At 36.7% G+C, this 27196-nt stretch overlaps 1 protein-coding gene across 1 annotated transcript in view; it reads left to right on the top strand.

The window, feature by feature from the left end:
* LOC108095749 (RNA-binding protein P) overlaps positions 1-27196 on the top strand; it is a 91154-nt gene that overhangs the window by 4006 nt on the left and 59952 nt on the right. The window lies entirely within an intron of this gene.

Here is a 27196-nt window from a genome sequence, read left to right on the forward strand (position 1 = left end):
ATATTTATGAAAATTGTTTTGCTCTCTGCTTGTTTTTAAATTTTTCATCAGGCACTCAGCCTCAGTTTGAGTCGCGGGCAAATTTTCCAACCTATAATTTTACTAAGTTTGCATTCATTTATTATACGAGATTGAGGGCGAGTTTTAGGTTGTGAGTTGTCGTATTAATATTAATTTTTGGGCGCTACTAAGCAATACTCAGTGAGACTACTTTTATTATGTACTTCAAAGGGATTTTGTAACTTTATATTGTGATTAAGATATCTTTTTATTGAGCTTATTTCCGAGCCATCTAAAGATAAATTAAAATGAATTAAATGTCCTCCAATCCTAAGGGTCTTTAGATTTTTTCATTATGAGTCATCGTTAAGTGTTGTAAATTTGTAATTTTTTGTGTAATTTTTCTGAACTCGGTAATAAATGATTGTAGGCTTCGGCTGGATTATTAATGCCCTGTTTTGCCCTAAGTGACGTTTGTAATGAACCGTTTCGTCCAAAAAAAGCCAGAGTAAACACTTTTAGGGGAAACCTTTTTTACCAGAAGTCAACTTTTCAAGCTTTAAATTTAACACAAGCTTGTCAACGTCTTTGGGACTTGCCTTACTTTGCTATTAAAATTCGATTGTCTGGCGCCAGGCAATTAAGAGTTTAAAGTTTTTGTTATTCGCTTCCTCAGTGTTTGCTTTTTCAATTAGCATTTTATTTATTATTTCATAATTTTTTCGGCATGTGCCAAACTTTTTTCTTGCTTGGGAAACTACAACATTTTTGAGGGGCATGTGAACTTATAAATAACATATCTTAATCCAACTCAGATGTACTTGAATGGTTTTTTATTTTCAAACCAATTCGCTTATACCTTTCAAAACAACAAATTATGTAATGTTTTTCAAGATCAAATTTCTGCAAGAATAACTAGATATTTTTGTCAGGCAAAAGCGACAAAAAAAGATTATGAAATTTAAAATTATCCTCATGACACTTGACATATAACAAAAGCTAAAGCCAAAAACGAACAGAATGCAAAGGAAAAACAGAAACGCAAGGGAAATCGCTCATTGATGGCCAAAGCATAGACAAAGCGTTGATTGGATTTAAAGTGACAGTAATAAATGACAACAAAGGCAAGTTTCATTTATAAATACTTTTACAAAAAAAAGATATGCTGCTGCTAGGAAAAATAAGAACTTGGCTGGCTGACTGAACTTGCACCAGATGAAATCTGGGGGGGACAAGAAGCCAACTGAACGTGCTAAATAAACAGACATCGTCGCCACATTTTCGGTTTGACACACTGACAGGCCAAACAAATGGCAGCGGACCCGGGAAAACTAGAACTCGAGATCCTCCACTCATCATTTCGCCTTTTCCCTGAGCACGCAAATAGTTTCCAAGTACTCAGGGCCCACTGTAATATGAGGCATTGAAAAATATTCAAATTCTTGGCTCTCGTATTCTCATTCTTGGGTTTAATTGTGCATTATTTTAACTACATTTAGTGCAGGCGTAATTAGCTAAATTGTTAACTTAATTATTTTGGGATCCTTACGCATAGTTGGCTTGGCAAATGGCTGTGAATAAAAGACAGCCAGAAGATTTACAGTGGGCTTTATTTCTTTCATTAATGATGAATCTAGAGGATTCATAGTATCATGCATTTATAGAGCTTATAAATAAATTTAAATAATTGTGTATAATAAATTGTTAACCGACAAGAAATATGAGTTGACATTCCGTCAGAGAGGGGAATAAACAACTCTCGAAACGCTCTGTCGTTGACATTGAATTTAAGCCACGCTCAAGTTCCGCCTTAATTAGTCAAGCCCCAAGTCGATCATTTTGTTTGCTTTTTATTCAAGAGACAGTCTGGTAAATAAGAATCAGACAGCAATTATATATATTTTATTTGCTGCACCGCTTGCATATTAATCGAGGCGAACCCCTCGAAATCCCCCTTGTAATTTGTATCTTTATCTCTAAGTAAGCTGGCATACGTGGTCGGCAGGTGATTTGGTCGACCTTCCTTCCCACTCGACAGAATCGAGCTAAGTGCTCAGCTGAGGTATCACAATTTAATGCCACACTTTTTTGAGGTGTAAAAGTAAAATGTCACATGAATTTGAAATTAAAAATCCCAATCTTTCGAGGCAGACATGTGAGCATTATTTGCCGCACCCCCAACCCTTTTTACGCTTTCTTCCCTCGATTTCCCGGCGTTATTAAGACGTTGCTTAAAAGACACTTTTCCTCACATAACTTTTTTTGTTCGTTTTTGCGCATTTGAAATACATTTTTCTTTTCTGGTTTCGTTTTATTTTGGGTGCTCGCACTTTTGCCAAGTTTTTACACCGCCGCCGAGTGATTATTCATAAGACTTTGCAGAGAGATTTGTGCTGGGGCGTTTGACTGACAGCTACAACGGCTGTTCTTATTAAGGTAGAACCACCACTGCCGAAAACAGCGCACCGCCGTCGATAGTGGCACACCACCCACATGTGAGATTTATTTAACTGTGTATCCGCACCGCTCGATTTGTGTACTTACTTAAGCTGATTAAATCTGGCTCTGGGTTTCTCTGAGAATTTTTAATTTCGAGTATCATAATGGTATCAGTCTTTTCAGGTTAAGATACCTGATTTCTTATCTTATTACATTTTAAAGGAGCTACTAAAAAAACCATTGTTAAAGTTTAACTTTCTCAATTTTCAATTGAAAATTCAATAGATGCATATATGAAAGGAATTTTCTTATTTTAATGGGACTTTAACATTTCTATAAATTCTAGAATAGCCTGGAGCAACTTTTTTTGAAAGCCCAAGCTGTATGGCAAAGTTTTGTGCTAATTTCTGTTTTTTCCGAGTTTCTCCGAATGAGTATAACAAACTCATTATCCAACCATCGTAATTTATCTACCCACACGCATTGCTATAACTGTAAGTCTCGATTCAATTGTTCTCACATGTTCGGCTTTTGAATGGCCGCAACAAATTGACCAGCCAGAAAACGGACAAATGGACAACTCATCTCTCATTTAGATTGAGCATGACAAGCCAAAATGAAATAAGAAAACATAGACGGGAAAAAAGTGCGGGTAAAAGTAGCCTGGGCAAAAAGCAGCTTAAAGTTCCTTGACTTCTATGCCATATATATTTTCGAAGTTGGTTTATATGCAGACAGAGAAATACATGGCACCAAAATAGGTAAAGAGGAACAGGGTCAAAATGTTATAACCACCTCGATTAACAAATATTTGTTATTGTGTTTGACCTTGTTTTAGATTTATCTCAAGTTTTGGCATGTGAAGTTAACTCTTCATTAGAGGAACAACGAACACCAAATTTCTAGATAAAGTATGTTTTGATTGGGATTCACACGTTCAACATGAAGTATGTAGAAATATTTACTCGTTGCTCGGATTCCACAGAAAATTGTGGATGAATACTGCTGAGTGAATGAATGCACATATGATTTTTTAGATTGTTTTTTTTTTTGCAGCAGATAAAATTGTAAACGTTGCCAAGTCTGCTTTTACTGTCAAACTGCCTGGTTGGAATTTTCCTCTATGCAGTCGGTAACTTTTGAGCATTTTTTACACCCCTACGACACACTAGTTTTCCACGATATGGGCGTATTTCAATTACTTGCACGAATTGAAAACCATAGGATGGGAAAAGGGGGCTCAGTTTCAAACTGCGTGTGTTTTTCACTTTAATTAAAATGCCATCCAAACAACTCAAAAGTTGAAAGCTCTCGATCCAAATAGCGCGCAAATATTTTGCCCAAGATTACAGAATCAGATACATAGATACTGTGTGTGTTTTCGTAACCTTTTTATAAGGAATTTAAGCCAAATAACGTTGTTAGTATTTGTTATCAGCATTTTTATGTCTAATGAGTTGCATGTGATTTGATGGATGAATTTCATTTGCACAGAACAGTGAACACATTTTTGAAGTGAAATAATAGAGTTTCCATTCAGGCATAAATCTTTCCAACTCCAAATTGAACTTATTCCAAGCGGAAAATATACTTGTTTATTTACAAAAAAAATGGATATCCTAACATGGTTGACAAATTTATATATTTGTTTTTGTTTACTACTTTGCCAAGTTACCCAGCAAATGCACATATTTTTCTTGATTTATGCATCGCAAGTCTCCACTCAATTCCTTTCATATAAGTACAAAAGCAGCTCCAAGAGGTTTTTACGTAAATTCACTTTATGTGTGAGAAGCAGTAAGCTTATGTACAAATGCGTACAAATATGTACTTCTATATGGGTGAGTAATGTACATATATGTTCATACATATATGTAGAGAAAACTCTTCTGTTTGTTATTTGCCATACGAATGGGGGAAAATTGCATTTTCTCAAGTGCAGGGCCGCATTAAATTATGCACAAACGAAGGGCGCCTTTCCCTTTGAAATGAAGCATTTCAAAAAATTCCGAGCATGACATTCTCAAGATTTTTACCACCGAGTCAAGAAATACGGAAAACCAAGTGAAAACGAAATGAATTTAAATCGAGTCAAGAGTTATGTTAAAGTATGACATTAAGCAAATTGTTTTCACACTCATAAAAACATACAAAATACTTTCGATTAAGAATGAAAATTGTCTGGTTTGATCGCAATAGCAAATAGTTCAGAAGACATTACAAATATATGTACTCAGTGGCTCGTTCTAAATGTTCTTAATCAATTATAATCAGTTTCCTTTTCCAATCGGCCTCTCAAAGATTTAATTTTGCTTCCAACTAGGTCAATCTCAAAACATCTTTTGAGATTTCGGCCCGCGTGTCGCTGTCAATTTTGTTAAATGTTTTGAGGCATTTGTAAAACTGAATTTAGCGACAAGATATTTGTAATTTTCGTTTTTACTAGTGATGTGCCAAAACAAATTGAACAAGAATTTTTATGTATGAAATATTTTTATTTATGCTGCACATTTCTGTTGTCGCTGGCCGGCATGTGTGAATTAATAATATTGGTTTTGGCAAAAAGAGAGTGAAATTCCGACGATTTTTTTTCAGAACTCACAATACAACTTTCCCATTAATATGTTAAATGACAATGTAACAGAGTAAAAAATTGAAAACGGCGGGCAAATCAAATTGGTTGCCATAAAAATGTAAAGCCCACGCCAACTAAATAAAGCCATCGCAGCTTCCACTACTCCCCGATTTTCTATCAATTTTCTGGCCAGCTCCCCGCATAAAGCTTAAGAAACGAGTAATGAGCGTCTCATTAAGAGTATATTTTTTCTCTAGCCTTTTGTGTAGACCCAGCTCGGTGGCCTGTTGGCTGGTAAATAAGTTTGGCCCATTGCGCATTTAGTTCATTAACCTCTCCAACTACAATTGTTGTAAATTTTTCGCTCGGGGAGTTCATTGTTGGGGCGCAAGAAAGCTGACTCGCTGGCCGCAAGTTGGCCTAACAAAATGGTTATAAAAAGTACAAAATTGTTTGCTACCCATGGCCTGATATGCCAATTAAAGTGCGACCGAGCTCTCTGGTCTTGAGTCTCTTGTGGGGGCGGGTGCTTTCCCTCGCTGGCGGAGCTTGGCTTTTTGTTAGCCTGGTTGGAGGTTACAGCGAACAATTACTTAAAATTAGCTGCCAGTAGCCGGGCAACGGCCATAAAAATCGTTCTGATAAAACTCAAGTTTGGATGAAGTTTTCTTGGGTGGTAACAAGTTTATCGCGCTGAATAGAAAATGTTTTTTCCCTTGTTATTTACGCTGACTATGAAGAGACTTGATTAAGACATCTATCTTATTATTTAAAGCTCGGTTGTTTATTGGCTTTAGGTGGATACTTTAATTTAAGCAACTGTTTGAACAGTAGCTTCTGTATTTCCTGCGACCCATTCAAATGGTGACTGTGACAAAACAATTCGAAATAATTAATGTCAAGAGCGGGCGCACACGCCAAACCGTATAGTAGATACGCCCGAGTATATCTGAGTTTTGATGTATGTGCTTTGACAGTATCTGATTATTGGCATGCGTATCTATCAGTTACATTAGTGCGCACAAATATATTTCAAGTTTATATATGCACACAGCCGAGTTACGTACGGATATATGTACATATATACATTTAACATAAGTCGCAGCGGGTTCGACACTGCGGCTGCTGTTGCTGCTGCTTTCTGGCAGAAGGAATTTATATTATCGATAGGTTATAAATTGAAGACAATGAAATCAATTGATTGGCATTTCTGAGACGTCTGGGGAGGCGATTGGATGGGGGCATTATTATGGCATCTGGGTGTGCTTCGTTAGGCATTTGCTGCAATACTTTGACCCCGTTGTGTGCGGACTCAAATGCATTGGGATTGGATTCTAGACTTGATGGAGAAAACCTATAATTACGCTTTAAATATCTCAATTTTCAAGACCGGTTCTTGAGGCTCTTATTTTTACACATTCCGTCGTTGCGGTTGACACGTCGAACGACTAGAAATCGATTCTATTTGTTTTGCTGCCCCTTTATCGACCGTTGAACATTATTTATGATACATATCTAAAATGCTAATTTTTGGCAGCATAGTTTTCCATTTCTTATTCAGCTTATTGGTGCCAATGCGATTTGTCACCTACACCTTCTGCTGATACATATTTTGCTTTCGTTTTGTTTGGATCTCTGTTTCGGTTTCGCGTTGATCGTACTAAAAGCTGTGCAAAATGTTTTTGCAATAGCCACAAATTTTATGGCAATTTATTTTGTCATAAATGTATATAGTTTTTGTAAATAACCTTTTTCTGTATACACGGATGGCTTGAAGGCTGCTGCGCTCCGAAATGTTTTTTCTGCTCTTTGATGCCAGCCGCCAGTGTGCAATTATTTTGATGATGATAAATTTCATTTCAGTTCGTTCGCTTTCGATTTGTAAATTGCCATTGACGGGGGAAGAAATTGTATGTTAAAATGGATCAAGATGGAAAAGGTTTTGATTTGCTGATGGCAGCTTAAAAATGTTGTTCAAAGATGATAAATAAACCTCAAAGTTATTTTTGTCAAGAATTTTTGATGTTAATGCCCAACTTAATCCATGACAGAAAATCATTAAAGAAAATGAAAAAATCCATCCTAAGATAGAATTTGGCAAGCCAAAATGTGACTTTTCTAGCTATATTTTAGGCCACAGAAAAGAGTTTGCTTGGCATGTCAAATGCAATGAACTCAACCCAACCACCAAAGTATTGAGTCTTATTTTCCCTCCATTTCATAGATAATTTGTAATCAAATATCACGAACCCAAAGGAGCAGAGTGTCCATTCTCATACCAACAAAACTATCAAAGACGAACTCAATTTCGCTTGGGCAAACAAATATGCAGACCAAAACGGAAAGGAAGCCACTTGCCATTGTGCAGAATTTTTGCACAATTTGAGTATCTAAACAGCCGTAAAATTGTGAAACATGCAATGCCAGAAAGCCGCACAAATGCCAGATCTTGTAAGTCAGTATGGAATATGTATCTGCAGGATAGATCAACTTTGGCCCGCCTGCTTGTCGTGTCGATTTGCATGACAGTAGAAAAATGTTCCGTTCGCTTTTCACCTTTTTGCGGTTGAGTTCTGTCTTTGTGGGAAAATTCTCAGATAATTATGTCTGGAAAAATACGAGAAAAGGGCCAAGAAAATGGTTTAATTGGAAAGCTGGAAGGAATGGGTATTTAAATTATATAAATCAACTTCTACTCAACAATGTTTTTATCAAGCGAAAAATCAAACGCGGTGTAAATTAAATTTCTTAACAACTTTTTGCGATTGCAAGTATTTTTGTAATGCTTCCATTGACTTTGACATTCCCAGTATAAAGTTTTATGCAGCTCATGCTGAGAAAATCGCAGCTCAGACATATTAGCTTGTCATACCGGGTATACATCATATGTTTACCTTTTTTCTCTTGTATATATATTTTTTCTGGCGACCGGATGCATAAATAAGTGACAAACCCGGGGCTGCTGTTAGTGGTTTATTCGCGATTTGTTTTTGCTGAGTTTCCGGCAGCAGTTTAAGAAAAAGAAATACGTGCAGATGTCAGCTTATCAGAATAAATTGTATACCTTATTTTGCAATGTCTCTTCTCTAAGGTTTTTATGTAAATTCTATCGAAACATTAAAAATGTTTGTGGGAAATTTTTGTAAATGGAAGGCCGATAAAAAGCAAAATATATCAAAAAGCTTATGTTGTTAATAGTTCTTCTAATAATAAAACAAACGGTGTTATTATGTGCATATCGCAATCCAATTAATCTTAGGAATTTTGTCAAATTAATCCTAACGGCTTAAGCATTATCTTAAAAATATATTTGACTGCCCAACCATTAAGTTGCCTGTTCTAACATAACAAATGATAGGAAGCCAATCGAAAGATACTTTGAACATCCATCAAAACCAAAGAATATTCCCCAATTCGCCATAAAATCGAGTCTTTTGTGGCTCCGTGGGAAATCAATCGAGTCACTTAACCATGGCTTAATCATAATTGAAATCTTCTTTTCGGGCATTATGCAATCGACGCCACTCAACTGTGTCAGATTCAGATTCAGAAGAGCTTAAAATAGAAAAAAAATCAAAAAAATCTGCTTAGCAAATATTTGCCCTCCCCTGATCTATTAAACCGAAAAATGCAGAAAGAGTAGAGCAGAGGAAACCAGTTTTCAGTGCTAAGTCGAAACGTTTCCCTTCAAAATCAAGCCACACGCTTCAAAACCGAAAGAAAAAAAAACGAAAACAAAGAACTTGGTCTAAAGCAAATTCAGACCCCGACTGAATGCTTTACTTGGCTTGGGTGAATTATTTTTGTTTTTGTATTTCGGTTTCTACGGATTGTGTCTTATTTGTTTCGCTTGAACAGATTTGGATTTATGAGAGCTGCAGGCCTCTCACCCAACGAGTGCGAAATATATATTTTATTGCACGCTTGCCCCATTGGCAGAACGGAATGAATATTGCCTAAAATCAAACTTGTAAAATGGTGCGAGGAAAACGAAATCGATGACAACTGGCCAAAATATGTCAATGGGCAATGACAAATGCTAAAAGCAATTAGTTCAGGCCCAGTTCAATTTTGGCAAGCCTTTGAATGTTTGCAGCAGGTGCTGGATACTAAAGGTAATACAAATATGTTGATACTTATGTAACTTGTATTTGCCACTTAGGAAATAATTTACCTTCAATACTGTGTGCCATTCTCTGCTAAAATTTGATTGAAACCAATTAAAGTGTTAATCCCCGAAGTAGTTTACTTGCAACCTCCAGCAATGGGTTTCACTTTCACATAATTGCCACATCATTTAAGACTCGTGTTGAGATAGCAGGAAAATAACTTGTTTCTGTTGTCCGTAGCCCAGGCTTTTCATGTGAAAGTGAAAACTTTGCTGTAATGGCCTTAAATGCATTACTTGGTCAGTAAAATCCGAGCAATCTTTTCTAATTGGTAAGTGTATAACACTTTAAAATAAGATTAAATCATATGATTTCAATTAGAATGGATATTGGATTAAAAAGTTAATTTAAGGAAGGAAAATACAACATTTTTAATCTAAGAATGATGCAAAAATATTCCCTTACAGCATTTCAAATAAGATTCTGAATCTCAAGACTCAGCACATTCTATTTTGCTCTAGATAATTTAATGGCGGGAACAGAAAACCCTTCCAGGCAATCGTAGATCCCACTCAAGTTTTATTTATTTGTTTAATTTCCGACCAGTTGGCTTCTCTCTGCGGAAAAGATTAATGTTGCCCAGTGGTAATCAAAATTTGATGCCTCGACGGCGATAGTAGTTGGGGACTTGAGAATGGGGAGAATACTGAGCCTGAGATCCCCGTCTGCATCGGTAAACAACTCAATGTTCCAACAGTCAATGACCTTCGGGTGTTTGGTTGTTCAGTTGTTCAGTTGTTCAGAGAGGAAGGCAATGACAATCGTCCGGCGGCTTTAGCTTTAATTATCTGGAGCCTGAGAAAAGAGACCCTCCGGGTAAGAGGCCCATTACCATTTCATTAACATAGACATAAAACTTCCCCATTTCCACCCACCGGTTTTCCCTGCCTCCCATTGCGTTTGTATTGAAATGAAAACACGTGTTGCGGTCATAAACAAAGAAATTGGTAAATGGCGAACGAAACAACAAAACAAAGCAACTGGAGCTGCAAAACAAAAAAAGAAAAAAATTGCCAAAAAACTCGGCCTAGCGTGAAAAACACACGAGCACTCGAAAACACACGTACACAAAGGGTCTCCAAAAGTGGGCAATGCCTGTTTGCCATTGTATTTTCGGCGTGGCTCCTTTCGCCAAGTCAAATCCCATTTTCAGTTGGTTTTTAATACGTTTTTTAGGGGATTTTTAAATGGGAGCGGGAGAAAAAGTATGTTAGACGAAATATTTTGCTTTTGAAGTTTGCTGGGCAAATTGCTGTTTACGAGCTTATATAAAGTGATCTTAAGGGGCACAACTAGTGTGACGGCCTAAAAAAATGGTGATTTTTGGGAATTTTTATAAAAAAAACTACTTGATCAATTCTTTTCAAATTTTCAGAATATATTTATAGATGTTTGAAGAATATACAGTAAAATTTTTAAAGAAAAAAATTTAATATTTTTTAAGCTAGAGCCGATCTCCAACGGCACTAAAAAAAAAAGTGCCCCAACTGCTGCAGTGATTCCGGCCTTCTCCGTGGATGAAATCAAAATATGAAAAATTCTCGTTAAACTAGATGATATTGTCCATACAATGACCTACGATAAAAAAAAAATATCAAAAATTGACAAAATGGCGGCGTTTTGAAAAAAAAAAACCAAATTTTACCCAAAATTTTGGTCGTTTTTGGCCTGCCAAAATTCGATTTTTGATCAGATCAAAAAACCGATAGGTCATTGTAGGGAGAACTATATATAGAACACGTAAAAAAAATTTGATAGTGATCGGATCATTAGTTTTTGAGTTATCACTGCAGCAAATTCGGAAAATGCAGTTTCGAGAAAAACGCGTTTAAAGATAAAATGATCGTATTCACTGCTATACGAGCGGCTGCTCTTAAAATTGCTATAACTCAAAAACTATTTAAGATATCGATTTGAAATTTTAATATGTTATTTTTAAAGGTTGTATCTACCAAAATATGAAAGAAAAAAAAAAAGATTTTTTTTAAATGTCACACTAGTTGTGCCCCTTAAAAATTTAAGTTGTTCTTAAAATCGGCTTTATGCAAACTTAAAATAATAACTATTTGTTGAAGAGGTTTTTCTGCATATGATTATATAAATAACATAGATCCCCTGGCAGTAAGTACCGATGATTGCACCAAGTATAATAAAATTATTATTACACGAGCAGTTGAAGTATATAGTAGATATCATTTACGTCATATTAGCTTATGCTAATTATAATACCAGTGCTTGCTGATGTATTGATATGGGATAATATTATTTTTAGAGTTGTACTTTGTTCTATAAATATCCACTATTTCGCTATCTGTACGGGGTTGATCGTACAAAAAGCGTTTTTATTCGAAATTACGTGTCGCCGTTGTCGCTCCTTCGTGCTTTGACAATTTCCGACATATCGACAGTTGTATCCCGATTCAACTCCCCTCTTCACACTATCCATTCCCTTCCACAAAATCTCAAGCTATTATGGAGTGTGAATAAAATGTAATCCGCAGGCTGCGTGTGGTAATCTAACAAAAAACGAAACGCCACAGAAAATGGGTAAAATAAAAAGAGTGAAAAGTCGCTGCAACTTATAAATGACTGCTGACCCATTTGACCCCAAACACTGAACCCCAAACCGCTGCTTAACCCCTTTTTACCCAGTCAATGCACAGAAAGAATGAAATTAATTTCTACTTAAATTGGAAAAAATTTAAATATTTTCCCAATAAGTTAAATATACTAGTTGCAGAAAACTTGTTTTTTAAGTTGCATAAATAAGCCCCTTTTAATTTTTGTGGGTATCAACTACCTAAAATTATTTTTTAGTGTATTTACTGGCGGCCAGCTGTGTTGATTTTCATTTTCAGCACGACTGGGCGATGGGGGCGTGTCGCCGCCCCCTTTTCGCATTGATTGCGTTACAATTTCAGGTTTCTGGTTTCAGCTTTTGCTGCCAGTCTACTTCTACTTTTTACTTCTTTTTTGTTTTTGTTACCGCTGAGACTTTTTCTTTGTTTTTGTTTTACCGGCTGTGCCACAAAACGTGTCCGCTGCTGTTGTTGTTGTTGCTGCCTGTCTGCCACAGCGTTGGAGTTGATCTTTATCTGTATCTCCGGTCGCTGGTTCAGGCTTTATAAATGTATTTACAGTACAGTTTTTCTAAATGGAAAGCCTTTAAGCAACATTTTTAAATATTTAATACAAAACTTCCTTATAGAAGGCAAGAAACATATTAGTCGAATCTTCACAGTGAATGTATACTTTAAATCCTTTTTTTATGAAGTACCTTAATTCTTTAATTTTCTAACTTAAGAATGTACCACTGTAGTAGGTTAGCGCGACTTGAATTGTTGGCTTGGCTTGGCTTTTGAGTCTGTGTTGGCCACGATTCAACCGGTTTGAGTCTCTCTCGGGCTCAGCTCTCCATTTCGTTTCATTTTCATTTCGATTTACGAGCGCAAAATTAAAACCAAATGAGTGGAGCAGCGAACTGCCCTGGTTGTTATTGTTTCTTGGCCTGGCATTAAGTCGAAGATCTTGAAATGTGGTCCGGGCCCGGGGCAAGAGCTCTTCCTGCGTTTTGCGGATCGTGAAAAATACCAGGGTGTTGGATCGGATCGCATCTAGGCATTACAACTCTCAGCTCAGTTCAGCAATCGCATTCGGTCCAATTGGCTCTGCATGCAGAGTTATATAAATGGAAGCTGCCCGTAAATGGCCGGGGCTTATTATTATTATTGTTATTGCCGCCGTTTGCGTTGTCTTTATTTGGTGGCAAAAATAATGTCGCATTAAATAAATTATTTCACATCGTTGGCTTTTTTGTTGGTATATATTCGTACATATTCGTTCGCAAGCATAAAGTGACTTTCATTTCCTGCAAAAAAAGTGCAGTTGATTTTCAACTTTTTCTGTCCGGTGTGTGGGAGTTGAAAGAATTTGTTTATGACTTAATAAACTTATATGGGCTTGGAGTTTCTGGTTTTTACTTTCTGTGATTCATTTGGAAATTTAATTTCGCGATCCATTTGTTTGTATTAAAATCAAGTTGCGCAAGATTGCTTTTTATTTTATGGAGTTTTGACCAGAATGGAAAACCAGAAACTCCAAACTCAAAAATAATTATTTAATTTTTATTTCCGAAAAAACTTTAAATGGTTGCTAATCTCTTTGATACCTTGCCAAAACATTTTTGGCTTTAAATGAATCTTTGAAAAGGTTAAGGACTTTTAGCGATATTTTTGATAACCTTCAGGTTATTTGGTTAAGCCTCTTTTAAAACTACTTACCAAGCCATTTGACACACCCGCACTTATCGCTAACATAAAAGACAAGCCCACAATAAAAAAGATATAAAAACAATGTCAACCTTCGGTTAGAAAACATTTTACTATTAAAAGTACCAAAAATCAACCGAAAATCAACATGTTGGTTGCTCTTTTCGGCTTGCAATTTATCATATCAAAAAACCGAAACCCAAATCTTTTGATAATGCTCATGTTGTTTGCTTTTGTCTGTGGCTTTTTGTTATTGCTGTTTTTCGTCTAGTTTTGTAAAATATAAACAATGTTTGGTATTGTGTTCAGTTTGTATTTTATTTTAGCAGCTTTGTTTAGTTAGTCGTTTTGATGCATCATTGCGCTGTTTTGTGGAAAGGTCAATGGTGCCCAAAATCTTGTCATGTTGTTTTGGTTTGGGTGTGTTTTGTCGGAAATACACGTCGAGCTTAGATGCTGAGAGATAATTTGTAATTATGTTTTAATGGTTTAATTAGCAGAATTTATGTCGAACTAATTGGTTTTGTGTTTCTGTGGGCCTTACTCACTGGGTCAGTTTGCCATGAGCCCGGAATCCATTCCGTTAATAATTAATAAACGAAATGGATTCGAGTGGAAAACTCACAAATCGTGACGTGACAGAAATGAACCCAACGAAAAATGAACAAAAAAAGAGCAACTTGGCTGCTATTTTTGCACACACCTCTGAATCTCCGTGCTCTCGACTTTTCCCACGCAAACAGAAAATATACAAAGGGAAAAACCTGCTTTTGACAGGCGACATGAAAATTGATTTCTACCAACGAAAGGCTGGGCTGCTGTTTGCAAAAAAAAGGAAGTTTTTGGCATGGGACCCGGTGGCGTATGAGTAATATCCGAGAATGAAAGTAAATTTCTCAGTCTCACAAAATCAATATCAAACCCGGTCTAAGCTGCAGCTTTGGCAGGCGGTAAACGATTACATACATTTTCTAACCATATGCAAAACATTGACGTAATATACAGCGCAGAAATGTCGACGCTCCGCTCGATTTTCCACCCCTTTTCCCTTTTTCCTTTTGGCCACCATTAGTCGGCCGCAAGGAGGCCAATCTCACCTGAGATTGCCATGAAATTCTGTTGCTAAAGTCAAATTAGGAAAGCCACAACGACAGCGGGAAAAAGAGAGCGAACAAATCTGTGCCAGCAAGCTGAAAAATTATGAGGCACACTGGGACATTGGGCTGGCATCAAATTAAAAACAGACGCATTTTGGCCCACAATTTCGTGCATAACACAAAATCAATTACAATTTTAATTAAATATGCAAAGCCCCCCGAAAGATCCCCAGTTGGCGGAGAAAGGAGCGCAGAGTGGAGAGCGGAACTCAATCAGGCGAAATGTCCCCCAGGCAGGTGACGTCTTTTCATAATGTCCTGCCACGGCCACGCCCCCCAAGAACAATCAACCGCCCACTTGGAGCGCCTGCTCGGGAAATTCCCCCAGGTTGACAAAAGGGTAAGGCAGGCTTTTAAATATGGATGGCATTTCGGATAAGCCATGGAAAATTGAATGCTCTTTGAGATGTTTGCTTTAACAGAGACATAAGTCGGGGTTTTATCAATTTTTCATTGTATTTAATATAAGTGAAATAAGATAGTTTTAAAAGAAAATTTAGTATGCGTTTAAATAACATTTGTTTTAAATATATATTTGATACTAAGCTTAAACATGTATTTATTGTATATTCTGCTTTCTTTTTAATCAGAGATAATGCTTATTATATCTGTATATGCTTTGAAAAAAAAATCTTTTCTGCCTGTATCGTAAAATTATTCCGGAAAAACTCCCCAGTGGCGCTAAGGCAAGTCACTTAAAAATATAAAAAATTAATTACTGTTGCGGGCCCGAGACACAAAATTCTTAATTAAATTGTCCCAGAGCGAACAGGAGGTATAGAAGCAGGCAGGGCAGCAGGTTTGACAGATTGAAGAGCACCGAATCAATTACCATTTGCCAACTCAGACTCGAGCGCTTGGCCTAATCCTGTCCAGCAGGCCCGTTGCAAAGTAGCCGCATCTGCAGTTCTGCATCTTTGATGCCGAAACCAAGCCAAATGGAAATGCGGTGAGCTGGCCATCTGGCATCTGGTCAATTGGTCAATTTTCATTTGCATATCATTTGGATTGGTGGCCAAGAATGTTGCGAAACTCTCCTAAATGTACAGTTGTGGCATTTTGGCAGCTTGACGTAATGGGCACACAGAAGCAGAAACACTCGAAAAGGTTTATTTAGAGGTAGCCGGTTGTGTAAGGATAACTGCAGCGTTCAGCTAGTTAATTAGCAAAGTGCGTGGCACTCTCGAAACCCCAAACCTTTGAATTAATTTTATTAATTTTCGTTTTATTTTCTCTCTTTTCAGGTATGACTAACACGCTTCAAAAGCGAATGCGAACTATCGATTAAGGTCACGTTACGTATACGAGGTGTTGTGCTTGAGCTGATACAGATTTGTGTTTTCAATCATTCAAGTGTTAAGTCATAGTTTTTTAATAATTAGTGGTACTACAAATAAGTGGTATTTAAAATTTAACGGCTGTTTTTACAAGCAGCTATACATAGAGTTAACTGCCTTGTTGACATTCCAGTTTACTTTAAGAAAGGGAAACATTAATTAGTTTTTTAAAGCTGTATGATCATTTAACTGTCCTAAATTCTTTATTTAATGGATAATATTTTTTTGGGCATTTTCTCCCGAGGTGTTCCATAACATTGCTTGACCCTCTCTCAATGAGTTATGACCGTTTTTATGCCCAACATTTAACTTTGTCAAACCCAAACATAAATATCAAAGAAGCGTTTTTTTTTCGTTTAAAATGATATATGGTTGTGGCCGAGTCTGGGGGTCTCTTGGTTTTTATCAGCCATTAATGATCGCCGGAGGAGCTTGATGGGTCTGCGAGGCGGGTTAACACCTCCGAATGTTTGTCAGCTGGCTGATATTTTCCAGTTATTATTATTTTTATTTATTTTTTTTGTTTTGAGCGGAGACATTAAGGCGTCGGCGGCCATCAGCTGTCAACAGCTTTGGCTGCTGTCTGCGTAAATATTTGCCAGCTGCGTAATTGCAGCCGAAACTACGGAGGAAAATAAAACAGTGTCGAAGAAGAGGCGAAAACATATTTTGCCGGTCGCCAAGATGGATAGTAAAATGAAGTAGGGCCCTAATGAGTGGCATTGTGTGGGCGTTGACACTCTTAACAAAGGTCAGTTTACTTTTGAGCCCATTTCCCCGGTCCCCGACCATCAAAAACAACACTTTCAGCATCGATAATAGCGTCTTGTGTACTTTCTAAAATTGGTTGAAGCAATTGCTTTTGCCGCTTTTGTTTCGAAGTTTGCCTTAAGATTTTCCCCAAGTTTTCTTATTAGCAAGCAAGTTTATTATTTTTCACATGATGTTGGCAGATGTTGACCGGCGACAAGTTTTTCACTTTTCGGTGCGGTACCGTCTTAAAATCTTCCGAACTTTGAGCCATTCATAAAACGAGAAACGCTTTGGAACTAAAACAAAATCTTTGCCTAAGTTTTTGTCAGGGGGAAGCTTAAAGTTTTGCAAATTCGGGTGGTTAAGAAGAGTCCAAATGTAAGGTTTTATGTTTCAATGGTAAAAACTTTTTTAAACAAAGCATAAATAATAAACACATGAGTTTTAGATAAATACGTATTTAGCTTTTAACCAATTTATAGCTCAAGTAGTAATTGTTTTAATTCTTCAATCAATTTACTAGCCACCTTTAACATTTACATAGAGCTTGTGGATCGTTTAGTGGAGTACCTAGCTGAAAATTGTTTCCCACGCCGTGGCTTAAAATCATATCTTGGCAGAATCTTTTGTGGCCACTACAGTAGGACTTGTAGGCCGCAGACAACAGCAACTCTCGAGTGGCCCAAAGTCGGGGCCTTCGAGTGGCTTTTGGCGCAGTTTAGATGGCCTAAGGCACTTCGGCTAGAAAGGAACCCGCCTACAAGGTCCTCAGTTGGCTGGAAACCATTTTTCATTGTTGCGCGGCTTGTGTTTTTATTTTCCACTTAGACCTTGTCTAAGTTCTTTTAATGAGTTTCAACTTCGCATATCTGCGTTGCAGTGGCAGGTCAAAACTTTTAGCCGACTGACGTGTTTTTAACTTGATTTTCTGACGCCCGACTTAAAGGATTTCAATTCCCAAGGACTTGTGCGAGTGGGGTTGCCTAGAAACCGGCAAAAACAAAAAAATAACCATGTGTGTTTATGGGTGCGGGGCAAAAATAAACAATTAACGAATTCCGTTGACATAAAAAATATATATAAAGAATAAACAAACGCATAAAAAACCCACAAATAACTACTGGGATGTTCGCTTAGCATAGAAAATGCGTATGAATACGTAAGCCGCCTGATCCTCTCCAGAGCTTTCCTGTTGTCCCCCCTTTTTCCGACCCATTCCAAGGCCTTTGACTGAACAATAAACAAGCCATAAAATGTTTGCCGTGTGCACTCGGCTTAGAAAGCAGCAATGGCCGCTTTTATATGTCAAATAAATAAGCAAAGCAAGAACAAATTTTTATCATCCAACGATGACATACTCTATTTCAGAAGCATAAAAGCTTTAGAGTTAACTAGACTTACCATCAAAAGGTGATGTAAGAAAAACAAATTATATGTTCGGAAAAAAATTTGTTTTTCTAATTTATATACCATTATTCAAGATAAATACTTCGTTTTATTGTACCTATATGTACATCAAAAGGGTAAACTAAAACCTTTTTATTCCCCGAGGACAAGTGTTATCTAAATATGAAGTCGAGTTCAAACCGCACTTTATGATGGAGATTGGCTAAGGCCAAGTCCATAAAACTGTATCACGGGCTGGAAACCTTTGCCGATAACCGGATAATATTCAATAACAACGAGGTTCAAAAGCTTTTCAGCGCACCTGCTCAGCTGGCCATAAAAAGGGCACAACTATTTTGGGTACTTGGACATAAGAGTCCTCGCCCAAGGGCTTTGTTAACCATTTGTTGGTTGGTCGGGATCACAAAAAGGCGTAAGTTGAGTCGGACCCAAACCTCTAGCGCATTGATTGATTTGTAGAATATAGGTCAGAAAAGGGCAGAAGATCCTTTGGGCTTTTTGCATGTCCTGTGATTTTCACAGAACCTCCAGGGAGCGCCATAACCAGAGCAATTAACGTTCAACATTCATTGGAACTTGGATGCCGTGTCTTTGCTTATATATCAATCTATATGCACTTAAACCTCAAGGAGCCAGCCATAAAAGTCCATTCGAATTCAGGAAGCCAGGGGAATAAAACTAAAATCAACGTCAACCGCAGAAAAGGAGCCCAAAACGAAGGATACAAGAAGCGCCAGACGAGCCCATTAATTTTTATTGCGCACACGAAATATTCCCAAAAGCGGAGCATTCACACACACACAAACTCCGGGTCATTCATATATATTTGAATAAAAATTAGCTAGCATACATTTAGGCAAGAGCGCCGCCGCCGTAAATCTCGTAAAATACCAAAATACCAAGCGGCAACTGTTACGGCGTTGGCATCGAACGCCAAGGTAATCAGCACAAGGATGGGCGCACTGGGCGGTGGGGTTGGTCTCGTGATGGGGGTTGGGGCACTCCCTGTAGAGGGGGTTGCGTGTGGCGTCTCAGTCTTCACCGGCATCGTCGCAAGGGGGTTGATTTTTGGGGATTTTCCTTTTTTTCGAGCTTGAAAAAGTCGGCGCAGTCATCTTTGTTTGGCAAACACGCCATTTCCATCGAGTTAGTTTTAACAAGAATCTCTTTATGAGGAAGTCGCAATTATGAACATTTTTGGGGAAATTATTAAAAAATTGTTCCATTAAATATAGTAAACATAATAAGCACATTTTGAAACAAAGTTCTTATGTTACAAAGAATCCTTTGTCTATAATAATTATAATAATTAATAATAATTGAGTATTCCTTCGTCGGTGTAAACCTGTTTCCGTTTGGAAATGTTTTTTCTTTGCCTACTTCAAGGAGCTCAGGCCTGATGACAACAACGCCAACAGCAAGAACACCCCAAAAAGCAAATAAATTTCGTCCACTCGGATGAGGCACAATCCTCGGCCCAGGGAGAGTGTCCAGACTTATTGGCGACGCAATTTCGTAACGTTCGTTGTCGCTGTTGTTGGCCATATTTAGGCATCATAACAAGTCGTAAAATGGAACTCCAGTTGTTTGTCAGTTTTCTGTTTTAGTTTCGGCGACAGTATAGGTTTCTGGTTTTTGTTGATACGTCTTTTGGCTTCAGCTAGTTTTTAGATTTCTGAATCTGCGGATTGCTTATACATCTTTTATGGGTTTTTATTTCTCTCAGGATGGGGAAGCATAAAAAGTTTTGCCTAAGCCGCCAAACATCATGAAGGCTTTTATCTGAGGCTCTGACGCCATCTGTTTCTCCTTGATCCTTCGGTCGAAATCTTTGGGGAAATTCTTTTAAGGAAAAGGAAAAAGTTTACAATACAAGAAAAAATAAGACATAACATACATCTTTGTATTCACAAAACGATTATTCCGAGTATTTTCTGTCCCTACAGTTTTTTAAATCACTTTTTATATATAAGTACCTTAATACCAGTACTGATTTTTGCAAGAATGAATGCCACCTTTTTTTGTCAAGTGCATATATTTATGCTTATATGTATTGAGTATTATGTAGTACTTAAGGTATGCTTAGAGGGATTTGCCAAGTGCTACCTGAGCCAAGACTTCAGCTGTCTCTCCGCTTTCCTTTTGTTTTGGACTCTTTTTCCACAAGGATTTCTTGTGCCTCCTGGAAGGCTTATAATTAAAACTTATGTGTGTGTGGGTCCCAAAGGAGCTTAGGATTGTAAATATATACATTTCAAGCGGCGTAGTTTGTGGGCCACCATCGTAATATCCCGAAGCAATCCCATTTGGGGGCCTTCCACCCGTTCCGCTTGATCGATTCGGGTATAAAATTAAAAATAAATACAAATGCTGGCATAAATTTTGCGAAATGTACGCAATTTGCATTTGCGAAGAGAAACATTTATATCTGGAAATGGTTGCCCTTGGGTTGAATTACATTGCTAATACGCCGCGTTGACTTACCTTTCTTACCTCACTTCCTGTTCGAAGGGGCAGAAAGAAAGGGGTGGCGGGGGGTGAGTAACGTTTCCTGCGTGTGCTCACTCATTTTGCATGTGTTTTCACCCATACCCCTGCGAAATCCCCTTCCGTTTTCCTTTTAGCTGCTATGCGTTGTGCATTTAAATTCCAATGCCTTACGGCTTTTCAAAAACCCCCCACATATACATTTGCTGATATATATATAAATATTTATTGCCTTGTCGGCACGTAATGGGCGGAGTTCAAGGGGGGCTCCATCATCCTGACACATCCACCTATCTTCTATGGGGATTTGACTGTTGTTCTTATTCCGCCGGCTGTCTTTTTTGACAACACTTTGTTCAGTTTGGCGGCTTTATCTGGGTCCCACCTCCACCTCCCCTCGGGCATTCATTCCCATATTTATGTATATTTACATGGCAATGTGTGTATTTGTGACTTCCATCATGTTGGTTTGTTTTATATGATTTAATTTGGCATTTTTTTCGTTTGCAGAACGGTTCGTCAGACATTTGTTTATGCAAATTGTGTTTTCTTTTTTTGAAAAAATATATGATCGTTAATAAACTGCATTTAATGGTTTATTTACCAGCTTTAGGCAGATGTATAAACAGGCAATAAAGATTTATTAAGATAAATTTTGTATTTATATTTTATAGAAATTAAAGCAATCTTTCTTTGCATTACAATTGTTTAAAACGGTTAAATTCCATTGAATTCCATTCATGCGTTTTTCACTATTGTGGTAATAATTATAATTTCTGCAAGAAATACCTCAAAATTAAAACAATCAATACTTGTTTAATGAAAACTGAGTTATTTGTAAGCGATGTATAAATAACATGAATAAACATGAGCTTTAAATGAGATTTTTGTACCATTTTTGTAAACACTCTGCACAAAACAAGGTTTATTTGACCTGCTTTTTATTTAATTTAACATGATTGGCCACAAAGTTTTTAAAACAATTCAATCGCCACTGTTTCCCCATAACTCTGCTCTCTCCGTATGTGGTTAATTTGAACCCTTGACCCCATAAAGCCAACTAATTGGTTTGCATGTAGTTTCTTCGGCAAACCAATCGAAAAAATTCAACAATCAATTAGTGCAATACAAGTTGTTTATTTTTTACACAATTTTTTTCTATATATCAACAACTTATGTTTTGTGCCTTTTGGCCACTTGTAAAACATTTTTGTCGGCATTTCTTTAGTTTTTATGAATTTTGGATGTGTGTTTGTGTGTGTGCTAAAACAGGCCTTAAACTTTACCTTCAGCATTGGTTAATGTCTATTTACCTTTGTTGTGTATATCTTTGCTTGATTGATATCATTGTTTATCTACCATTTTGTTCTACTTTTATAGTGTTTTATGTATCTTTTTATTTGAATTTAATTGCCAAGAAGTGTACGACTTTGAAGCTAATTAATAAATCAACTTTTGTTAGCTTTGTTATGTTAATTTGGCAACTCGTGTTATTTGATCCCATGGCCAAGGGGAAAAGGCAGACAGAAAGGAAAACATTTGTTGAGGATCCTGGTGAAGCAGAAAAATATTTTCATAAGCAATTATACTCTTCTGCTTGAACACACCTGAGTGTGATTATTTATTCATACATTTCCCATGGCACTCGACACGTTTTTGGCGTTGACAGTTTGAAGTATACGTTTTTTCTTGGATTTTTGTTTCTGACCAGATTGGCAGCCGCCAAAGACCATGAATGCTGCAATCAAGGCTTGGCGTGGCACTTTGGCATTTTACTGGCAATCGAGTGGAAAATCTTAGCTTGCATTCAATTTGTTTGCACATTTATCACTGAAACCTGTAATTTGGATTCATTCTCCACGCATTTGACGGATGGCAGAGGGAATTCAACACTTGACACTTTGGCTGCCAGCAGATGTTGCATTTTTCGTTTTGTAATTCGAGTGAAAAGTATCTTGCCTTGTGGCGTGTAAACTATGGCAGGGTATTAAATTTCACTTTTGTTTTCTTGCTGTGCTATTCAGCCTATTCGACTTGTATGGAAATTGTTCGGCCCCACTATTTTATGATATGTGACAGGCACGCCATTGTCTTTGAGCATTTGCTAGACTAAGTCTGAGGCTTGTGGGGAAAATGCCAAAGTTTTTCGCTGTTAGTTTCGCATTTCGTTTGACGGAGGATTTTGCCACGTGAGAGCTTTTTCGCTGCCGGGGAAATAATGTATCTGTCGGATAAAAATGAAATGAAACTGGGTTGACTGAGTGGCATACAATTAAATTAAACAGTGCAGAAAATGACAAGATGGGTTTGAAATAGTCATTTTTCATGTTTTAATGTTTATTTAAAATGAGGGTTTGAAATTACCGATCAAAATTCTCATAATTTTTTGACACAAATTGACTTCCATCAACTTGTTAGACACATTAAGCGCTAAAAACAAAAATACGCAACCATTATTGTACCGCCATAACCTGGTAATCAAATACAGAACATGTTTCAACTGCTAATGCCCGATATGAACATGAACCATTGTCAGCTCGACAATTACTGTCCCAAAACTGACATCGAACTGAACCCTAGGCCCCGCCATAAATAATAGCAACTGATTCAGCAGCGCGATAAAACAGACACGCGCCCACGTAATTAGAACATTACCAAACCATTTAGCCAAAAACACCAGTATGTGACTGTGAAAAAGGTAACACTATAAATTTGAAAATTATTAGGTATCCAACACCACTTTTGACAGCTTCGGGCCGACAAAAAAAATTAAGTTGCGTGCGAGGTCCGGGTCTCACTTTGTCTATTCCGGCTTCAATTCGATTCAATTCAATTATTAAAGTCAATGAGCGAGTGCTGGCTCTTATGATTAATATTTATTATTTACGCACTCAATATTTAAAGCCCATCACCGACACTTCAAGTGTGGATTGTTTTCTGCCACCTTTGAGTGAAGTTTTATTTGTCATTCAGCTGTCTTGGTTTGGGTGGACTTATCTTTATTGAGGGGGCAATAACGCAAATACTCGACTATGATTTTGGGTAGTAAAACAGAGGCATTAAGCGATAAGTTTATGACTATTTATAGGCGATGTAAAATTGTGCGTAGGACACTATAGATAATCGGTAACCATTAAAATGTAATAAATTAATATATGTGGTTTTAAATAGATAAGCAATACTAAAATTTATAGTTTACTAATTAAAATTCAGTTTAGTTTAATAATTTTAAAAAATATAAGCCCAAGCTAAGCACAATATCAAATGTTCAGTTCTTTTTAAAATGACTTCAAAGTAAATTACTTTTTTAATCATGTTCCACTCCATCCAGTCGAATCAAAACTATGAATGCAAACTTAATCTACTTTGATTCGGCTGATTGGGCTTGATAGTTTAATTGAAATGCGGTCGGAAGGGAAAATCCATTTTATCGCATTTATTTCGCCAACGATGTGGGGAAGCGTACTTTCGATAATAAAATTACAATTTTCGAGCGTATCATGTTGAAATATGCATAATTCAATTGCACTCTTTTTGTCTCTGTCTGGGCGCTAAATGTTAATCTGCTATCGATTAAGTGTCATTAATATTTTGTTATTTCAATTAAACAACATTGAAATTTGAGCTGCAAACTAAATTGCTTAATATATTCTGTTTCTCTGTATTAGCATTCTTTTTTTGACGTATCAGTGGTTGTTTTTGCGTCACAAAAAATCAGATTGGCGACTGTGTCTAGTCTCGTTTATGCATTATTTATTTACCTGATCACTAAAGTTTTTATGACTGAGTCGAAAAGATTATGAACTTGTTGTGATTAAGACCAGATACATAATACAGCTAATACATACATATAAATAAATATGCATATTCTGACAATCCAGTATTCGCACGAGATTCTTTAAGATCGGAGCGTTGATATAATTAAAGAATTTAAGGAACTTCTAAAAGATTTGTTTGGCTTTATAATGTTAGCAGCAAGAACAGATTTTTTAAGTTTTCCGCTCGATACAAAGAAATAAAGTATTTAATTGTCAGTTTATTCCTTATAAGATAATTTCTTTTTTTTATGTTCTCAATTAAAATATAATAACAGAAACTACAATACCAAAAGCGGTTCGTCAACTTTGTAACCCAGTTTTCTGGCTATAAATATTTAACGTTGATGTATCTTTAATTGATTTTGAGTAGCTGGGAACGTTCTTTTAGAATTCTTCAGAGAGGCCACGCCCACAACTAGTGCTAGAAACTGCCTTATATTTTTATTGAAGTGGCATTGCTATCCGAGTGTGGGCGAACCACATGCTGGACCGCCCATAAATATTGACACTGAGTTATGTGAGCAAATTTGCGCACTCACAGCAACGTTAACACACACACATACACGTTAACCTATGTAAAACCCATATAATATATGGCCTAAATTGGCGCTAAATTTGTAATTAATGAGGTGCCCTATAGTTGACGTTTTAATTGAAAATACCACACAGAAAATTAATCTACAATATATTGATGTGCAATTAGAGTCGTTGGTTTTGGTCTGCTAACCCTTTTTTTCTGGTAAATTTTCGTTTAATTTAACATGTTTGAATTTTGATATTTAATTGTGGTCGGCGATAAGTTGGGCAATCTAGCTTTGACATTTAAATGTTTCAAAACAAAACAACTTTAATTTAATCTAAAGCGGAGATCTAACATTTGATGAGCAGATTGTTTACTGAAATACGAAATGTTAAAGTCAAGAAATATGCAGTACAAGGACAAAATCGATTTCAATGGATCAAACCTATTATACTTGAAATAAACTAATTCAAATGTTTTAGATATCTGCTGTTTATTTAGCACAAAGCACTAATTATTTATTTAAAAAGTATTCGATCTTCTGATTGCTCGTGATTGCAGTATAAATTTATTTGCATTTCATTGATGCCGTTTTTATGACCGCTTAACTTATTGGACTATTTCTGTTTTTTATTTCTTTCAGGTAAGCGATCTAAATGCATCCAAACCTGAATCAAGTTTGACTGGATAGGTATTTATCTGCACTATTTTAATTTAACCAGAAACCATTTCGAGACCAAAGAAAGTTAATGTTATAACTAAGAAAAGCTAAGGGAACCTAGTATATTACCAGTTCCCTCTAAATAAATGTGGGTCGACTATCTAACCTGCCACAAGCAGATATTAATCATTAAGTAGTTAAAATCAATACAGATTTGATGAATGGCCCAAGTAAAAGTGTGGATTAATTTGGAAATTAATTTGATATAATTAAAACTGAAACAGAAACAGATTTCGATTCCCGTTTTCCTGCTGCTCGTTTAAGCCAAGGTAAGCCGGTTGCCGTGGCTCTGTTTTTATGGGCCAAATATGGTCGGTAGCTCATACATATTCAAACGCTATTTGGGATTGCTATTTGCCTGAGATTTATAACGATTTTTGAATTTTTTCTCATTCTCCGTATAACTGACATGCTTTTTATGACTTCTTTGGTAAGCAATTAAATATTTGTCGGCCCGTTTTTTTCTTGTGGCTGATTCTGTGATTTTCTTTCCAATTGATTTGACTGACAGACTTTCAATCAAACGAACCGAACGAAATCAAATCAAATCAAACACACAGACCGACTAAATGGAGGGTCTGTGATTTTGGTGGCAAGTGTGGGCTGCTGTCTTCACTAAGCGGATTCCATTCGATTTGGGAATGTGATTTCCGAAGGCTGTTAATGACGTCGCGGCTACTAGAAATCGTTACCAAATTCAGTCGAATTGCCCACAAAAAACAATTTGTTGAACGCATTTAAATTAATTTGCCGTCCGGGCGTCTTGAAAAATATGTTGCTGTGAGTGTCGTTTATCATGTTTCTTTTCGAGTGGGGGAACCCCTCTTGGTGTCAATTTTCCCCCTCGAAAATTCAAGTGGCCGTAAGTTCATGCACTTGAAAGTGCATTTACAACACAAGGAAAACACACATATTTTCTATTAATTTTTCATTTTAATTGGATCGCTTCGCTTCGAGGAAATAAATTTATATGTGGCACAATTTGATTAATGGCCCGATTGCGTTGCATTCACTTTTATGTTTAAACTGTACTCTAATGAAACTATTAAAACACTAAAAGCCTTTCCGGTTGAGTTAACATTCATAATTGGTAAATGTGTTAACACAAAATATGATTATTTTAATTTTTATATTAGGTTCTTAATAATTCCAGTTTAATGCAAAACATTTGTAATTTGAAATAATTTTTTGAAATATGTAACGGAATGTCGATCTAGGAATACATTTCATAATTTTTTGAGTCGTACACTTACTTTTCCTTTTCTTTTTCTGCGCACAGTGGCGTCTGTTTGTTTCGATTGCATTCAATTGGCTCGCCTCCCAAGTTGCTCGCCTTTAATTATTAACATTTTTCGAGCCGTCACGTAATGCCATCGTTATGCGGAAGCTATTTTCATAAACTCTGCCAATCTTTTCAATCAACAAAACGAGTGATTAAAACGCTTTTGAGCCCGGAAAATGCTTAGAAATGTATGTGGCAAAACATGCTTTTGTTTATCAAGTCTTCAAATGCTTTTGATTATTTGTCCACAAACGCGTTTAAAT

The sequence above is a fragment of the Drosophila ficusphila genome, unplaced genomic scaffold (genome assembly GCF_018152265.1).
Source record: "Drosophila ficusphila isolate 14025-0441.05 unplaced genomic scaffold, ASM1815226v1 contig_791, whole genome shotgun sequence".
NCBI lineage: Eukaryota > Metazoa > Arthropoda > Insecta > Diptera > Drosophilidae > Drosophila > Drosophila ficusphila.